Consider the following 7325-nt stretch of genomic DNA (forward strand, 5'->3'; position numbering starts at 1 on the left):
TGTTTTCTTCCACGCATCTTTTTTTTTTTTTGTCCATTTTAAAGCATTGGAGATCATTGTAGATGAACAGCCTATAATTTTTTGCACCTGCGTATAAGTTTCCCCCTCTCCAATCAACTTTTTAATCAAACTACGCTGTTCTTCTGAACAATGTCTTGAACATCCCATTTTCCTCAGGCTTTCAAAGAGAAAAGCATGTTCAACAGGTGCTGGCTTCATCCTTAAATAGGGGACACCTGATTCACACCTGTTTGCTCCACAGAATTGATGAACTCGCTGACTAAATGTCACACTATGCCTATATATCACATACCAGGTTTCATGGATCAGTTTGGATATGTCAAAATACTTGAAGAGGTCATGTTGCCTTATGCTGAAGAGAACATGCCCTTGAAATGGGTGTTTCAACAAGACAATGACCCCAAGCACACTAGTAAATGAGCAACATCTTGGTTCCAAACCAACAAAATTAATGCCTTGCACATGTGAAGAAATCACGAAAAACTGTGGTTAAACAACTAAATACTAGTTTAGTGATTCACAGGATTGATAAAAAAGCAGTTTGAACATAATAGTTTTGAGTTTGTAGCATCAACAGCAGATGTTACTATTATTGTGAACACCCCCTTTTCTACTGTTTTTTTTTACTAATAGCCCAATTTCATAGCCTTAAGAGTGTGCATATCATGAATGCTTGGTCTTGTTGGATTTGTGAGAATCTACTGAATCTACTGGTACCTTGTTTCCCATGTAACAATAAGAAATATACTCAAAACCTGGATTAATCTTTTTAGTCACATAGCACTACTATTATTCTGAACACTACTGTACAGTAACATAACCAGAAAAGATTTAAGTCCACGTGGAATCATATCTTGGATCAGTTTGTGCTGCTTTTCACTTGTGATTTATCAGACCAACACCGACGACCCTTCAAAACCTTCGCTGTTTTTTTCCCCCACATTTTCTTAATGGCTTGTTCCTCTCTGGATGTGATAACCTAAAGCTACTGCAGGAACATGGAGGTGTGTGACTTTTTAGACGGGATTTGGCAACTCTTTGTAATTAAGAGAAATGAAAAGTTCACCAAAGGCAATATTGCACCACATTAAAATGTTTGCAGATGTTATGTGTGTAATAATAGGTAGTGTAAGAACATCAGTGCTAATGAAGTTGGATATGTCACAGATAGGTCCTGGATGTCCTTCAGTGTTCTGAACAGAGTGCACAACGCGCTGTTATCGTCTCCATCCGTGCCCATGAATCTGTCCAGCTTTTCAACTGTGTCGTCAGTGCACAGCAAAGGCCTACAATTGTGTTGATTTGCATTACATGAGGGGTCTGTCAGATACTCCATCCTGTCACAGTAGTGCAGGGCTGCTGGAATACTTCCACCGGGGACACAGCCGTTCCTGGCCTCACTTATTCTGCTGCTATCTCGGTGGATGCAGCATAAACATTTGTGTCATTCTGAATATGAAATCCACTATAAAGCTTTCCAAGTCTCCAAAGTCCTTTCTCCCTCAGGCCATCAGACTGTACAATTTCTCACTCAGGGGGAGGAGGAGCAACAGGAAGACAGAGGACGGGAAGGAGAGGAACAGTAGTAGCCAGTAAACCAGCAGGGAGCAGTATGTCTGGTATTTATATTTGTGTATTTCTAGTTATATTTGCAAACTGCATTTACTTCTACTTTTGATACTCTGTGTGCTTCTTACCCTGTGTACTGCAATACAATGCTGCTGGAACCTCAATTTCCCTGATGGAGTCTTCCCGAGGGATCAATAAAGTTCTATCTAATCTAATCCAAGTCATGGTGACTGGAATTAATTATGCAAATAATATTGCAAAAATCATAGTCGTGATTATTTTGTCCACAATTGAGATCACAATCATTTAACACAATTATTAAAGCCTCCCTTCAAACTTTTTTTTTAAGTTTTATTTTAAGAGTGAAATTTCTTTAAATATAAGTTCAGTTTTAAATATCACTGAACTGAAATACAGACTAAACAAAAATAGAAGGTATGAAGACGTGGAGCGTGGGCAAGACCAACGTCACATGAGTGGGATGAACAAAACCAGGACACACAGCCCATCTCATAGTTCTCGAGCAAGCTGGGTCTAACAGGTGAATTTTGGTTCAGGTGTTTCATTATTAATGCATGCATTTTCAGACTGAGCAGTGGTTTTCATAATGGATGGCTTCGGTGAGGGCATTTAAAACTTGGATCAGAATATTGCGTTTGTAACTGTGGCACCATCAGCGAACCCAACATCACCAAGATATCAATACCTGCTAATTACTGCTGACGATGTTAACATGCAAATAAAATAATTAATTTCACTCAGCGGAGCACTGGCCTCTTACATGGTGCGCTTTTAAACACACTGCAAGTCATTTTATCTTAGATATTTGTAATAAAATGTTCAGAAAGGACAGAGATGGTCAAGTCCACAGCCGCTAGCAGCCATCTAGTACTGCAGTGAAGTTAGTTGGACTTTGGGTATTCAGACATTCGTCATTTTCATCCAGTGTTGGTGGCAGGCAACCTAGGGGCCATCAATAAATTACTGTCTGAATTGAACTTTTTTCCCCATAGCTTTCATACCAGATGACTGAGAGACCCCAAATCAACGTGTGATGGTTCTGAGATGTGGGACCAATCCAACACACCTCAAGCTAAAAGGTTTCCCTGCTCCTTCTATTTTATATTAATATTTTACAAATCCTTTGCTTTTCTGTGGAAAAGTAATTTTTTCTTCAATAGCTTTCATGTAATAGGGCAGAGAGACCCCACTGATCTGACTGGTCCCACATCTCAGAATTATCACGCATTGATTTGGGGTCTCTAGGGCCCATTATATCGAAGCTATTGAAGGAAAAAAAATGACTTTTCCACAGAAAAGCAAATGATTTTTAAAAAACCATATTAAATAGAAGGTGCAGGGAAACCTTTTAATCTTAGGTGTGTCTGACTGGACCCACATCTAAGAACTATCATGCATTGATTTGGGGTCTCTAGGCTCTATTATATGGAAGCTATTGAAGAACAAAAAAAAAAAAAACAACTTTTCCATAGAAAACAAAGGGATTTTATTGAGACAGTAATTTATTGATGGTCCCTAGGTTGCCTGCCACCAATACTGAATGAAAGCAACAAATATCCAAATATCCAAAGTCCAACTAATTTCACCGCGGTATCACCGAGCCTAGCAGTGCCCCCCTCAAAAACATAAACACACACACACACACAGGAGGATGCCATTTTTTAAACACACATGGCTAAAGGAGAAATGATCATTTTAACTCTACTACATTTTTTTTTGTAATCATCTGAAACCAAATCTCAATTGAAATCAAAATTTGATTAATGCCCCCCCCACCCCGCCCAACAAAACAAAACACACACACACACACACACACACACACACACCAAGGTTGAAATAATGTTTGCTTGATGAGGTGATGAAGTCCAGCTGGCCCATTCCACTGACAGAACACAGAGGACCAGAGAAGAAAAACAGACAAAAACAGAGGATCCTGACACGCACGGCGCATTTTTTCAGATATAGCGAGTTTATTGACACAAAGAACCACGATGGTGAGTCAGATTTTGCATTAAATACGGATGTGCCGATCTGATATTTTGGTCCAATATTGCCCAGAATGACTGGAATAAAAGATTTTTTTTTTTTTTTATTCCCATGGACTGTTTTCTTTTCAGAAAGTAGAATATTTGTTTCATGCTTTGACTTGATGTTTTGTTAGATGTTTAGGTTTGCAAAGTACATCCAGGCAAATGTGTAATAATTCACTCCAACAATAAAACAAACACACTCAATGAATCTGATGAATCTGTTATGTTGTACAATATCTTTAGGCAATTATCTCAACCTCCTTTACCTCTTCTTTTTTTTTTTTTTTAGCTTTTTTCTTATCCTTTCTACCCTTCTGCTCTTCTCAAAGACTTTGTGTGTTTTATACATGGGTGATTCTTAGACTACGGGCACTTATTATGTCCTTTGATCATATTGTATGAAAAACAGAAAAAAGGGGAAATTTCACACTTTTATAGTTATCTTTACAATGAAAGTGTTAAGAAATTTGTTCTAGTAGTCTATGATGACTTTTTCACCTTTTTTCAGCATCATTATATTTTGTGCTTGTCCTACACCCAGACTTTTGATCTTCAATGATAAAAATGAATGGTAAAGAAATGTTTTTTTTCTAATGTTTTAAAATATCTCTGAATAAAATATCAGTAAAATAATCAAAACATAATTGGGGTATTCAATGTCATACAACTGTTGTGATTTTTTTAAACAAAATGTAGTTGTCCCACACTATTGCCGTAATTTCCACCACAACACTGTGATGTCCCTTTAAACAGTTTGATGAAAGATTGTTTGGGTAGTTTCTATGGAGATAAACAATGACATCAGAGCACATGTATATAGCGCCAAATCACAACAAACAGTTGCCCCAAGGCGCTTTATATTGTAAGGCAATGGTGTGGTGGAAATTACATTTACAAGGCCAATAGTGCCCGTAGTTAAAGAATCACCCACATATCCCATGGATATTTTTAACTGCTGGCTCTATAAACAAAGGGATGAGCTGGGATACAACATTCTATCCCGGTAAAGTTGAGGAGGAGAATCAGGGGCTGCAAGGCTGGGCCTAAGCTAAAGGCTAGGCTAGCAGACAACCGGAGGCGCTACAAACCATTGATTCCCTCCATGATCATATAAAATGTGAACTTGATGCCACACAAGATGGAAGAGATGTCTGCACTGAAAAACCAGTGGATTTACTGTGAGAGCAGCTTGTTTATCTTTACAGAGACGCGGCTAACCAACCTCGTACTTTGTATGCTAACGTGTACATGGTGGGATTCAGTGCTGTGAGAGGCTGGGAGAAGGTGGGGGACTCATCATGTACGTTAACAACTGCTGGTGTAACCCAGGACATATCTCTGTAAAGACGGTCTTGTGTTGTCGGGACTGTCAAGGTGCTAGCTGTTAGCCTGCGGCCAAACTATCGAGGGAGCTTAGTCACGTGATCACCATGTGTTTACATCTCTCCGAAGTCTGGTCCAAAGGCAGCTGGTAACCACTCGCCCCTTCAGGAGGTGGTCCCCTGAAATGGAAGATGCCCTGAGAGATTGCTGCAACACCACAGTCTGGGTGAGTTGATCAACTCACATGGTGAGGACATAGAGGGGATGACATACTCAGAGATTATCTCAACTTCTATGCAGTCGTGGCCTCCCCAACCAAGACTGTCTGCTGTTACTCTAATAACAAACCATGGGCAACGCGGGCAGTCAAAGCTGTCCTCAAGAGGAAGAAGGTCGCCTTCAGCAGAGACATGGAGGCGATGAAGGAGCACAGCGGGAGGTGAAACACTGCATGAGTGAAGCAAAGGACAGCTACAGGAGAAAGGTGGAGCAGAAGCTGAATGACAACATGAGGGCGGTCTGGGAAGGTGTGAGAACCATCACAGGCTGTAACACAAAGACCAGAGTCGCAGGGGGGACAATGGAGAAGACAAACAAACTTAATGCCTTCTTCAACCGGTTAAACCAGTCCATGTCCCCCCACCCCCTCCCTCACTGCAGACATTTCTACTTCTTCCCACAGCACCCCTCCCCCCCCACCAGACATCACAGAAGCAGCCCCCTCCTCCTCACCCACCTCAACACAACCTCCTCCATACATCACTGTGGACCAGGTCAGAGGACAGCTGAGGAAGCTTCATCCCAGGAAAGCTGCAGGCCCACACAAGGTGTGTCCCCGACTACTGAAGACCTGCGCGACTGAACTAGGAGAACCGCTCCAACGTATCTTTAACCCTACCCTGCAGCTAGGGAGAGTGCCCAGCCTCTGGAAGACATCATGCATCATTCCAGTTTCTAAGAAGAACCGGCCCAGTGAGCTGAATGACTTCTGACCGGCACTCACTTCACACCTGATGAAGACTTTGGAGCAGCTCTTCCTCAGCTTCCTCAAAACCCAGATACAACACACCCAGGACTGTCTGCAGTTTGCATACCAGACAGGATGCCATCCTCTACTTGCTACATCGAGCTCACTTGCACATGGATAAGGGAAGCGGCACACAGTGAGGATTCTTTTCCTGGACTTCTTGAGCACCTTCAACACCATTCAGCCCCTTATGCTCCAGGGCAAACTGAACAGAATACAAGTGGACCCCTGCCTGGTCGCTTGGATCTCCAGATACCTCACCGACAGCCCACAGTATGTCAGGCTGAGGGACGCCACGTCTGACACTGATCAGCAGCACCGGAGCACCACAGGGCATGGTGCTGGCCCCTCTTCTCTTGACCCTGTACACCTCAGACTTCTGCTACAATGACTTGCGTCACATTCAGGGGTTTGCAGATAACACAGCCATTGTTGGATGCATCAGGGGCAAGAGAGAGGAGGAGTACAGGAGTTTAGTGAGGTACTTTGCTGTGTAGTGCCACACAAACCATCTGCAGCTCAACACCTTAAAGACAAGGGGAGCTGGTGATTGACTTTGGGAAGTCCAGACCAAGACCGCGACCAGTTCTGATTGAGGGAGTTGAGGTGGAGGCTGTGGATTCCTACAAGTACCTCGGGCTGTGGCTGGACAGTAAAATGGACTGGACAACCCACACCAACCACCTGTACAGGAAGGGCCAGAGCAGGCTGGACTTTCTGAGGAGGTTGCGGTCGATTAACATCCGCAGGAAACTCCTGTGGATGTTCTACCAGTCTGTAGTAACCAGCGTCCTCTTTTACACTGTTGTGTGCTGGGGGCAGAACATCCAAGAAAGACACATCTAGGCTGGACAAACTGATCAGGCAGGCTGGTTCTGAGGTTGGCATGAAGCTGGACTTTCTGGTGACTGTGGAAGAGAACACTGGACAACCTGCTGAACATTATGGACGATGCCAGTCACTCTCTGCATACTGTCATCAGCAACCAGAGGAGCCTCTTCAGCCACAGACTGTTCCTTCTCAAGTGCAGGACCAACAGACTGAAAAACTCATTTGTCCCTCAGGCCATCAGACTGTACAACTCCTCACTCAGGGGGAGGAGGAGTAACAGGAAGACAGAGGACAGGAAGGAGAAGAGCAGTTGCAGCCAGTAAGCCAGCAGTTTTGGTATTTATATTTGTATTTACTTTTTGAAAATTGTTTCTTACTTCTACTTTTGATACTTTGTGTGCTTCTTACCCTGTGTGCTACTGTCCAATGCTGTTGGAAACTCAATTTCCATGAGGGAGTCTTCTCAAGGGATTAATAAAGTTCTGTCTAATCTAATCTAATCT

This window comes from Thalassophryne amazonica, chromosome 17 (assembly GCF_902500255.1).
Source record: "Thalassophryne amazonica chromosome 17, fThaAma1.1, whole genome shotgun sequence".
NCBI classification, from domain to species: Eukaryota; Metazoa; Chordata; class Actinopteri; order Batrachoidiformes; family Batrachoididae; genus Thalassophryne; species Thalassophryne amazonica.